This window comes from Sardina pilchardus, chromosome 8 (assembly GCF_963854185.1).
Source record: "Sardina pilchardus chromosome 8, fSarPil1.1, whole genome shotgun sequence".
Taxonomy (NCBI): Eukaryota; Metazoa; Chordata; class Actinopteri; order Clupeiformes; family Clupeidae; genus Sardina; species Sardina pilchardus.
Window position 1 is genome coordinate 1,231,207 of NC_085001.1, and position 13,280 is coordinate 1,244,486.

Below are 13,280 nucleotides of genomic sequence, written 5' to 3' on the forward strand. Positions count from 1 at the left end.
ACCACCTCCATGCTGATAAGGTTCAGATAGCACATGGAGGCTATGTGTGTGTGTGTGTGTGTGTGTGTGTGTGTGTGTGTGTGGGTGTATGAGTGAGTGTGTGTGATAGATGGAAGCTATTCTCAGCAGGACTGGTAGGGTTCAGATAGTGGATGGAGGCTGTGTGTGTGTGTGTGTGTGTGTGTGTGTGTGTGTGTGTGTGTGTGTGTGTGTGTGTGTGTGTGTGTGTGTGTGAGATAGATGGAGGCTATTCTCAGGACTGGCACCCCCACATGCTCCCCACATAACTGTGATGCAGTCGGCACAGTGAGACTCTCTGGTCACTCAACGTCCCTCAGCGTCCCTCAACGTCCCAGAGCCATTTAAGGTGACCCGTGCCAACAGCCTCCACACACACACATCTTAAACGCGCGGTTTTCAACATTTTAAACGCGCGGTTTTCAACATTTTAAACGCGCGGTTTTCAACATTTTAAACGCGCGGTTTTCAACATTTTAAACACACGGTTTGCAACATTTTAAACACACGGTTTTCAACATTTTAAGCACACAGTTTTCAACATTATAAACACACACTTTTTAACATTTTACAGTTTTTTCCAATTGCTAACACACTAAAATGACATTCATAGCACAATTATTCAACTGACACACAGAGAGCAACACATCCTCTCAAGTCTCCAAATGTCTAAACACATTTTCAGCTTTACATACAATTCAAAATGCCACTTTTTGAATGCACTGAACACGGTTCTCTGCATAAGACACAAACATCTGACATAAAGTAACATGTTTGCAGTCTCAAAACAATGCCATCCAAGATGGCTAATGACATGAGCTAATTGACCAATACGTGTGCCACCTAGCCAAACACCTCAATGCTTACTGTAATTTATACCACTTCAATCAGAAAGTAAGCACTATGAAAAGACCACAGGTAAGGTAACGCAAGGCAACTTTATTTATATAGCACATTTTGTCCAGCAGGGTAACTCAATGTGCTTCACAAAAATAAAAGAACTTACGCAATTTTAACTATTTTAGTATTATGGCAAAGCATACTAAAGATTTAAGAAGGTTTTACTTTATGCCCAACAGTGTGTAGTTGGTTAGACAAAAATCTGGTGAATGAATGAAGTGTGTGCCATGTGGTGCAAAAGTTTGATTTTGATAATGCTATATGTAGTTTTGGTTGCAGTACTTCATTTTGCTAGGTACATAGAGATACTTTGCAATTTGGGGTGTGGTTTTGTGAATTGTGTGTGGATTTTCAAAATTGTGTGTGAGTTTTCAAAATGTGTTTTAGCAATTGGAAAAAACTGTAAACACACATTTTCAAATATTTTAGCGGTGTGTGTGTGTGTGTGTGTGTGTGTGTGTGTGTGTGTGTGTGTGTGTGTGTGTGTGTGTGTGTGTATGTGTGTGTGTGTGAGAGAGAGAAAGTATATCAGGAAGGATTACCTGGCTGGCTCCACACATAAGCACCAACTCTGATTGGTTTGGTGTCAGATAGGAGGTTCATTCCTGACATGTGTGTGTGTGTGTGTGTGTGTGTGTGTGTGTGTGTGTGTGTGTGTGTGTGAGAGTCTCTGTGGGGCAATTGCTCTGTCACAAGTTTGGAGTTTAACACGGTTTTAAACTGGAGTTTGAGTTGGGAGTTGGAGTTTAAAACCGCGGTAAACTCCAAACTAGGGACAGAGCAATTGCCTCTGTGTGTCTGAAAGTGTATTTGGGGTAAAAGATTGCTGTTTGGGATTGTATATGTGTGTGTTTGTGAGTGTGTGTGTGTGTGTGTGAGTGTGTGTGTGTGTGTGTGTGTGTGTGTGTGTGTGTAGTATTAGGGCTAAAAGACTCCTGTTTAGGATTACAATTTCCATATTGGTCAGCAGGGGGGGCTATTTCCTTGCTTGAAAAGATCTCCTGGTTGCTCCGATGCATTAGCACACATTATGAGAGCATTATTGCAACATAAATAAACAGATAAAGCTATTGATCAGCCATTAAGCATGTTCCTATTAAAGTCCTCTACAATGGACTGCCATGCATCCTCATGACTTCCCATTCTCTGTTTCTGGGAAACACAAAATTGCATTAATTATGTGAGTGATTTGAACGCATAATCATGTATTCAACAATAACATAGTCATGTATCAACATAAACTATGAACATTTATTTATATGTTATTTATGTAAATGATGTCTGTATGTACACAGTTAAACCAAAAGTGTGTAGTTCATTTGAATTAAAATTATCGAAAATGAAATTTCACATTAAATGCCTTTCATTGCTTCATTTGTAATGCTGTCTGAGAGGTTATGGCAGTTTGAGTGCAAATGCCCCGACTAAGGGCAGAGGAGGCAGACAGGGGCATCTGGGGAGGGTGACTGGGGTAACTACCCCGAAATGACTGACCACAGCTAACACAGCTCTGCACATCACACCTGTCTACTGACCACAGCTCTGCACATCACACCTGTCTACTGACCTGCACATCACACCTGTCTACTGACCACAGCTCTGCACATCACACCTCACACCTGTCTACTGACCACAGCTCTGCACATCACACCTGTCTACTGACCTGCACATCACACCTGTCTACTGACCACAGCTCTGCACATCACACATCACACATCACACATCACACCTGTCTACTGACCACAGCTCTGCACAGCTCTGCACATCACACCTGTCTACTGACCACAGCTCTGCACATCACACATCACACCTGTCTACTGACCACAGCTCTGCACATCACACCTCTCTACTGACCTGCACATCACACCTGTCTACTGACCACAGCCCTGCACATCACACCTGTCTACTGACCACAGCTCTGCACATCACACCTGTCTACTGACCACAGCTCTGCACATCACACCTGTCTACTGACCACAGCTCTGCACATCACACATCACACCTGTCTACTGACCTGCACATCACACCTGTCTACTGACCACAGCTCTGCACATCACACCTGTCTACTGACCTGCACATCACACCTGTCTACTGACCACAGCTCTGCACAGCTCTGCACATCACACCTGTCTACTGACCACAGCTCTGCACATCACACCTGTCTACTGACCACAGCTCTGCACATCACACATCACACCTGTCTACTGACCTGCACATCACACCTCTCTACTGACCTGCACATCACACCTGTCTACTGACCACAGCTCTGCACATCACACCTGTCTACTGACCTGCACATCACACCTGTCTACTGACCTGCACATCACACCTGTCTACTGACCTGCACATCACACCTGTCTACTGACCTGCACATCACACATCACACCTGTCTACTGACCACAGCTCTGCACATCACACCTGTCTACTGACCACAGCTCTGCACATCGCACCTGTCTACTGACCACAGCCCTGCACATCACACCTGTCTACTGACCTGCACATCACACATCACACCTGTCTACTGACCACAGCCCTGCACATCACACCTGTCTACTGACCTGCACATCACACCTGTCTACTGACCACAGCCCTGCACATCACACCTGTCTACTGACCTGCACATCACACCTGTCTACTGACCACAGCTCTGCACATCACACATCACACCTGTCTACTGACCACAGCTCTGCACAGCTCTGCACATCACACCTGTCTACTGACCACAGCTCTGCACATCACACCTGTCTACTGACCACAGCTCTGCACATCACACCTGTCTACTGACCACAGCTCTGCACATCACACCTGTCTACTGACCTGCACATCACACCTGTCTACTGACCTGCACATCACACCTGTCTACTGACCTGCACATCACACCTCTCTACTGACCTGCACATCACACCTGTCTACTGACCTGCACATCACACCTGTCTACTGACCACAGCTCTGCACATCACACCTCTCTACTGACCTGCACATCACACCTGTCTACTGACCTGCACATCACACCTCTCTACTGACCACAGCCCTGCACATCACACCTGTCTACTGACCACAGCTCTGCACATCACACCTGTCTACTGACCACAGCTCTGCACATCACACCTCTCTACTGACCTGCACATCACACCTGTCTACTGACCACAGCTCACACAGCTCCCCTCAGCCCTCACAGGTTTTAGTGGAGATGTGTGTGTGCGCGCGTATGAAAGAGAGAGAGAGAGAGAAAAAGAGTGTGTGTGTGTGTGTGTGTGTGTGTATGTGTGTGTGTGTGAGCACGTATGAAAGGGAGAGAGAGAGAAAGAGAGAGAAAGAGTGTGTGTGTGTGTGTGTGTGCGTGGGCGAGCGAATGCGCACGTGTCAGTTGCCCTGGGTAAATGACAAGACATATGCAGGTTGATTATTGTGTGTGTGTGTGTGTGTGTGTGTGTGTGTGTGTGTGTGCGTTTGTAAGGGATAGTGTGTGTGTGTGTGTGTGTGTGTGTGTGTGTGAGTTTGTAAGGGATAGTGTGTGTGTGTGTGTGTGTGTGTGTGTGTGTGTGTGCGTGTGTGTATGTGTGTGTGTGTGTGTGTGTGTGTGTGTGTGTGTATGCATGTGTCCCAGTTGTCCTGTCTAGATCAGTGTTTCTCAACCGGGGTGCCGCGGCACCCTGGGGTGCCGTGAGGCCTCCTCAGGGGTGCCGCAGAAACGTGTCTGACTAGGCTAATCAAATTAAGAAAAAAAAAAGAAAAAAGCATAATTTCGGAATCTTTCCTCTAGCTTTATCACGCAGATAAGTAAATTGCGGACACATCAGAGAAAATAGATATTTTTTTCTAACCCTGAAGCTGCAATCCGTAGCCTGTATGACGTCTATAAATTGGTTACTTTTGTTTACTGCGTGCGATATCTGATCAGTTGTCAAGTCATAGCGTTATTGTGTAGCGGTTAATTAGCAACATGGCCAGGTTTTTGAAAAAAATGTCTGAACATGTGCCCTCAACGTCATACTCTCTTCATCGTGTGGTTATTCAGTGAAGGAGGTAGAGACCGTCAGCAAGGACTTTGTTTTGCTGGGCAGATATTGACAAATGCGGCCGCGCTGTCTGCTGTGCATGCGGAAGAGTGTACTGTAGTATTTACACCGTGTGGTGTTTTATACTTGTAATGAATGTAAGAACCGAGAGACATGTAACACACTACTTCCAACTTTATTCTTCTTCATCTCATCTTCGTACATACCAACTACCTGTATTCTCACAGTGCACTCTAGCGCCCTCCGTGTTCACTAACTTGTACTAACAGGACACAACATTTCCCCTTTTCTTAAAGGACTTAGTCTCATAACATGGTACCTGAAAACGTAAATGTAAATTTGACATGAAATTAGGTTATTCTTGTCTTAGCTAGTGTAACTCAGACCTCAAAACAGTATGACAGTTTCATTCACATAACAGAACAGTATAAGTATTCTTTTTTTTTCACAAAGCAGAACAGTATGTGTATTCTTTTTTTTCACATAGAACAGTGTGAGTATTCTTTTTTTCAATTTGCACAGTTCACACATTAACCCTGTATCATATTCATCTCTCAAAGTCTGTTAACCACTGAGGTGGGTTTCTAACTCTGGGGATGCGTCTAAGGCTTGGTTCTTGCCCAACATGCACATTCTCGGTCACAGTGAGTCCATCAAGTGTAGTCTCATTGCTCTCACTGATGCCAGCTAGAGCCTCCTTAGGGAAATGCGCCAGCTTCGAGGCATTCCATTTCCGACCATCGCTGAGAAGGTAAGTACTTGGTCCCACCTTCTTTACGACTGTCAGAGGTTCTGTGAATTTGGATGACCCCTTGTAGACATGTTCTGGTCTCCGGACTCTCACAGCATCGTTCACTTGGAAGGTCGGCACTTTTGCTCCTCGCTTTCTGTCTGTATACTCCTTACTCTTTTGTTGATTTTGTCTCACAGTTTCTTTGACTTGCTTGTGTGATGTAATTTTGTGTGAGACAGGAAGGATGTTTAGTTTTGTGCGCATCTTCCTATTTCTCAGCAACTCAAATGGAGTAGCTCCTGTAGTAGCGTGCGGTGTAGCACGGTAGATCTGTAAGAACTCTGTAACCGCTTGTTTCCAAGGCTTGTGTGTTGTTTCTGCAGTCTGGAGACACTCCTTTAATACTCTATTAAATCTCTCAATTGCACCGTTGGCTCTTGGGTAGTAGACACTGGAGCGCAGGTGCGTTATCTCTCTCTCTCTCAGAAAGTTTGCAAATTCATGTGAAGTAAACTGACATCCATTGTCAGAGACCAGGTAGGTCGGGTTTCCTTCACGACTGAACACTGTAGCTAGAAATCGAATAATCACCTCTGTTGTGACAGTAGAGGCGAATGCTACCTCAGGCCATTTACTGTAATAGTCTGTGAGGGTGATGGCATAACGACAGTCCCATGTAGCACGTTCGAAAGGACCGGTTATGTCAATGGCCACCTTTTCCCATGGTCCATCTGGCAGTTTGACAGGTGTAAGTGGTGCCGGTGCAGTTTTAACTGTTTTGTCACTGTATTGGCATGACACACATGAAGCAATCTTACCCTGTACATATTTGTCCATTTGTGGCCACCAATACAGTTCCCGCAGTCTTTGTTTAGTGCGCACCACTCCCTGGTGCCCCTCATGCGCCAAGTCTACAACCCTAGATCGAAGCAATGTAGGCACAATCAAGCGGTCTGTACCTCTCATCACGAGAGTTTTGTCAACAGCCAGTTCGTCTCGTATATTGAAGTATGAAGCCAGCTCGGTTGTTACATTCTTTCTGCATTTTGGCCAGCCTTTCTGTATTTGCTGTCGCAATTGAGTCAATTCAGGACAAGTGTCACATGCAGCAGTGAACTCTGACAAGGCCATGGCATGTAATGACTCCCTGAAAACAGTAGCTACTATGTCTGCTTCCATGTCAGCTTCTCCTGTGTTAGGCAGTGGAAGCCTGGACAGGCAGTCAGCAGTCACATTCAGTTTGCCAGGGCGGTAAGTAACATCATATGTAAATCAAAGTAGTCGTGCAGACCACCTCGCAATTCGTAGTCCAGCACGGCCAGTGCCCTTTGATGTGAGCAGGGTGGTGAGCGCTTGATGATCTGTGCGTAGCACAAAGTGATGTCCCCACAGATAGGTTCTCCACCTTTCTACTGCCCAAACGCATGCCAGTGCTTCACGTTCAACAGTGGAATATTTCCTTTCAGCAGGAGAAAGTGTTCTGGATGCAAACGCTACTACTCTCTCTGTGTTGTCTGAATGAAGTTGGCTAAGTACACCCCCTAGTCCATAGTCAGAAGCATCAGTAGTTACATATGTAGGCAGCTCAGGGTCGTATAGAGCTAAAGCAGGGCTCTCAACTATCAGTCTCTTAATTTCAGCAAAACTGTGTTCAGCCTCAGCAGTCCAGTTGAACTGCCGTTCTGTAGATTCCCTGAGTGTTTCACGAAGTGGTTCAACAACAGTAGAAAAATCAGGAATAAATTTACTGTACCATGATGCAAGACCCAAGAAGGATCGTAGGGAGGATATGTCATGTGGGGCAAGTGCCTTGGCCACAGCTTTGATCTGATCTTGGTCTGGGTGAAGCCCGTCTTTGGATATGGTGTGGCCTAGGAAACGCAAAGAAGTCTGGTTAAACTTGCACTTTTGCATGTTCAGCTTAAGTCCTGCCTCGTTCAAGGCATGCAGCACCCTCCTTAGGTTGGCATCATGCTGCTGTTGAGTGGTTCCGTAGCAAATCACATCATCCAGGTATGCCTGTACTCCTGGAATGCCTGCCAGTATGGTTGTCATCATCTTCTGAAAAGCCGATGGGGCTGAAGCAAGTCCAAATGGGACCCGGCAGAACTGGAAAAGTCCATCATGTGTGATAAAGGCAGTTATATCACGGCTGTCTGGATGCAGTAACATTTGATGGTACGCAGAGGCCAGGTCGATGGTTGAGAAGACTGTGGCTCCTCTTAGTTCAGAGAATAACTCGTCCATGTGTGGTAACGGGTGACAGTCACTGACAATGGCTTTGTTAGGTTCCCTGAGATCGACACACATGCGCAGCTTTCCTCCATCTTTTCTCTGTGTCACGACAATCGGAGAGACCCATGGCGATGCATCAATGCGTTCTATGACACCCTTTTCCTGTAGATCTTTGATTTCATCACTCACAGCCTGCCTCACCGAGAAGGGAAGTCTTCTGAGTTTTTGTTGTATTGGCACAGCCTCTGGTTTGAGTTGAATTTTGTGCACAAATCCCTTTGCACAGCCAATCTCCTGTACCTGGATCTCGGGTGCAAGTTGTGGTGTTGTGCTTGGTGTTGTAGGTGCCCTCTGTGCAGCAGAATGATCAGAGCAGTTTGTTCTAACAACTTTTGTGCCCTCAATACGCATGTGCAATGCCACAACTAGATCTAGCCCTAAAAGAGCTGTGCCTGACTTTACAACTATGAATGAGCCTGTAGTAGAATGCCCATCATGTGTAACTGTGGCATGCATACACCCTTTAACAGGTATTTTCTCTCTTGAATATGTGAACAGGTTCACTGCAGGCTCAGAAAGTTCACATGTAGGAAAGAGAGTCTGGTAAGTGCTCTCTGGAATAATTGAAACTGATGAACCTGTGTCTACAATTAGCTCAACATCATGAGAATGTCCATTTGCATTCACTTGCACAGTACAGAGAATTTTATCTTGCACAGTATCAGTCATGTAAAGCACAGTCAGTTCGTTTATGACTATTTCGTGCACATCCTTTTGGCCAGACCGACACATTTTCGAAAAATGTCCCACTTTTCCACATGAATTGCATGTCACTTTAGCAGCAGGGCATGAAGGTTTATTTGCTAGGTGGTTGGTGGATCCACAACGGTAGCAGGAGCGGCGATTAGTTGTAGGCGCCATTGAGGAAGCAGGAGTCTTTTGTTCTTTTTGGCGGTTCTTCCTTTGCTGTTTATGTATGGCCTTCACCGACGCAGCAGCAGCAGCAGCAGCAGCAGTAGTAGCCGCCGTCGCGGAAGCAGCAGTAGTGTCGGAGAGAATGCCTGCATTTCGTAGTCCAGCCTCAACTTGCAAGGCCAGCGAAGTAGCTTTAGCCAGGGTCAGATCCGCTTCTAACAAAAGTCTGTCTCTTATGCGTGTGTTGGCAACACGCTCTATCAGTTGATCTCGAAGCATTTGCTCCTCCATAGCACCAAAATCACACAGTACAGCCAATTCACGCAATGCGGCTAAATACTGGTTTATCGACTCATCTGGTCGCTGTGCTCTCTGGCGAAATTTGTGACGTTCCGCTATCACATTTACTTTAGGAACGAAGTATTTAGTAAGTCCATCCACTGCAGTAGCATATGTAGTACCTGTATTTGGTAGTGCGTAGAACACTCTTTGTCCCTCGGTGCCAAGTGCATGTAGAAGAACAGCACGCTTTCTTGCCTCCGGCCACTTCTCCCCGCTAGCATCGATTACTAACATATAGTTCTCGAACATTTTCAGCCACGTAGTGAAGGGAATAGCAGGTTCGCCTGGGCAAGGCATGAATGGTGTAGGTAAAGGCACGTTCATAGCCATCCTCGTCGCCAAAATGTGGTGTTTTATACTTGTAATGAATGTAAGAACCGAGAGACATGTAACACACTACTTCCAACTTTATTCTTCTTCATCTCATCTTCGTACATACCAACTACCTGTATTCTCACAGTGCACTCTAGCGCCCTCCGTGTTCACTAACTTGTACTAACAGGACACAACACACCGGGAGTATGGAGGAGGCTATAACCTTGCTGCATTACCAGCAGCGTGTTAGAAAGATGCAAAACTGTGGCATTAGGGCGCTTTATACACGTAATACTTCCCTCGATCATCACTGACAAGTGCAGAATTTTTACGCGATTGCATTCACATGCTGTGGTGGCAACATTACGGCCAAATTAGGTCAGCAGTAGGAAAAGTTCCGGTAGCAGATATACGGACATAAGAATTCAGACAGCACCAAAAAAAAAAAGAAAAGTAAAAAGTCTGTGGCGTGAACATTGCGAAAAACACGTCTGTCTGAAAACGGCTTGAGAAACGTCCGTATGATGACAATTATGCTACCTCACGTTCAGATTCAAGTACAGAGAGCGCCCTAGAGCTGTGGACCAGGAGCTAGTGTGTCTGTCATTCATTCCTGCAAGAATAGAGCAGCTGTATTCATCCTTGCAGGCCCAAGTCTCTCACTGAGTGTAAGTCACACTTGTGTGTGTGTGTGTGTGTGTGTGTGTGTGCGCGCGCGCGCGGCGCGCCTATGAGGGGTTTTTTTTTAAGTTTGGGGTGCCTTGAGATTTTTCAATCATGTAAAGGGTGGGGTTTTCAAGATGGCGGCTTGAGGAAAGGTTGTGTCACGCTGAGCTGGTGCGCCATTTCGTTAAATTTATCATTTTTGCCTGTAAGGAAAGTGTTTAGTGGACTCTTGCGGCTCTGTAGTGGCATAGAATGAGTATAAGTGCCTACTTTTTGAAGCAGGCAGATATCATGTCACGCAAAAAGAAGGCAAACCAGAGCACCCCAGAAAAATCTATACAGCAGGACACTGAAGCTGCCGAGGATAGCGTGCTAGCACCCGCACAACGAGAGATGATCTCAGAAATTACCGCTAACATGTCAAAGATTATTGACGAAAAGTTAAGTCCATTGACACATTTACTGCAAGCACATCGTGAGGAGCTGGATAGTCATGATAAACGCATCACAGAGGTGGAGAGCAGAGTGTCTACTTTGGAGGAAACTATGGACCCGATGGATAGCAAGATGAAGGCACTAGAACAACAGGTGGCGGATTTAAGCGAGCATGTTGATGATTTGGAGAATAGGGGTCGGAGGAAAAATATACGCATTGTTGGACTTCCAGAAGGTGCGGAAGGTGATAATCCAACACGGTTTTTTGAATCCTGGCTACCTAAAATCCTAAACATCGAAACTAAAACGGGCAAGATCAAGTTGGAAAGAGCACATCGCTCCCTAGCACCAGTGCCCTCTGCCGCCCAGAAACCGCGATCGATCCTGCTGAGATTCCATAACTATCAGGACAAACAGAGGGTGATGAGTGCTTCGTGGAACATGGGGACTAAAAATCAATCTTTGAAGCACGACAATTCCACCGTAATGATCTTTCAAGACTTCTCGGCTGCTGTTCTCCGCAAACGTAAAAGATTCGACGGGGTGAAGAAACGCCTGAAAGCCATCGGAGCTACATACTCCCAAGTCTACCCAGCATCGTTGAGAGTCACCTTCCGCGGCTCAACTAAACTATTCCAAGATCCGGATATGGTGGAGAAGTACATCGACTCCTTCAACCTGACCAGTGATGATGAATAGCCTCGAGGATTTCCTGCCTCTTTATCTTTTATCCCTCTCTACATATTTTTTTTCTCTTTCCTTTCCGTTTTTCATTCTAGAGGACTACTTGCATGTGAGATCCACGCCATGACGTGAGTATGTTGAACTTTACAGTAGCCGAGCACAGGCGTGCTACGGGCTGAATAAAGGCGCTACCGCGCAGCACACGAGAAGATCAGTCTTCTGTCGTTAGGGAACCCCTTCGCTCGACATCTCTTGATTAGAGAAGGACAGTGTTTAGTTTTAGGCTTAATGCCTGTATGCTGTTTAGCATATGTTTGTTTGTTGTTCGTTAGTTGTTTGATGTTTAGTACTCGGCTTATATTCCACTCAAGTGATATCTCAATGTGCAGGCAGCTGGCTCAGGATATATTTTTGTTGTATTTTCTGATTTAAAATGACTGTGCCCTTACTCAGGTTATGTACTTGGAATGTTAATGGTATTCATACTCCTGTTAAGCGGCGAAAGGTCCTGACTTACCTTAGAAGGGAGGGAGTGCATATTGCTTTGTTGCAAGAGACCCATTTAAACGAAACAGAACATTTAAAACTACAGCAAGGGGGCTATGATCAGGTTTTTTTCTCCTCTTTTACATCAAGGAGCAGGGGAGTTGCTATTTTGTTCCAGAAAAACTTACCATTTAAACTCACACACTGCACTAAAGATAAGTCAGGGCGGTATGTCATTATCAAAGGTGAATTGTATGGAGAAGTGATTGCCATCATGAATGTCTACTACCCACCTGGCCATCCTAGTGAATTTATGGCTACGGCATTCTCTGAATTAGCTGATTTTAATGTCAGGAATAGTTTTGTGGGAGGAGATTTTAACTGTCATTTAAATCCCTGTATCGACAAATTCCCCGCAGGACGATTGTCCATCTCTCGCCATGCTAAATTCATTAATGCTCTTTGTGAGGATCTAAATTACATAGATATATGGAGGGCCCAACACCCAGCGGATAGAGAATATACCTTCTTTTCAAAGGTTCATCAATGTCACACACGTATAGACTATTTCTTTGTTCCTAAAACTTTACTTCAATCAATTACTTGTAGCTCTATAGGCAGCGCGGTTATATCTGATCATGCTGCTGTCTTTATCCAATATCAAGTTGGAAATCCAGTTCCGCAGACGAGATATTGGAGGTTTAACCCTTTGATACTCACAGACCACAAATTCATATCTTATTTTACGGAAGAATTCCAATCCTTTTTATCTATTAACACGGCTTCTACTGAAGACCCGTCACTTCTTTGGGAAACCTCTAAAGCCTTTGCAAGAGGCCTCATCATATCATATGTGTCCAGTAAGAGGCGCAGGCAGGCTGAGCAAAGGAAAATGTTGGAATCTAGGCTTAAAATGGCTGAAAGGGATTACATTGTGAAACCTTCACCAAGGAGACTTAAAGAAATTTCTGCATTGCGCTCAGCCTTGGATTCCCTTTCAACAGAATATGCAGAGGCCCAAATTAGATTTGCCAAACAAAGATTATACGAGCAGGGTGATAAGGCTGGGCGATATCTAGCCTATCTGACAAAGAAAAAGTCAGATTCTAAAACGATCCCTTCAATTATAAATGATACAGGTGAGCAGACGTTTGACCATGTAGCCATAAATGACACATTTAGGAACTTTTACGAAAATCTCTATCACTCAGACTTAAAGCAGGATACCTCAGATTTGATGGACACTTTTTTCTCCTCTCTCAGTCTTCCAAAACTGGCAGAGGATCAAGAGTCCAGACTTAACGCGCCTATAACTAGAGAGGAGGTACTGTGCGCGATTAGTGCATTGCACTCTGGGAAAGCTCCGGGGCCTGATGGGTTGGGTAGTGAGTTTTATAAGGAATTCCAGAACCTTTTAGCTGAACCTTTGCTGAACATGTTACAAGACTCCCTGGAAAGGGGCATCTTGCCAGCGTCTCTGAGGGAGGCCAACATTTCGTTGCTTTTGAAAAAAGGGAAACAACCAGAGCACT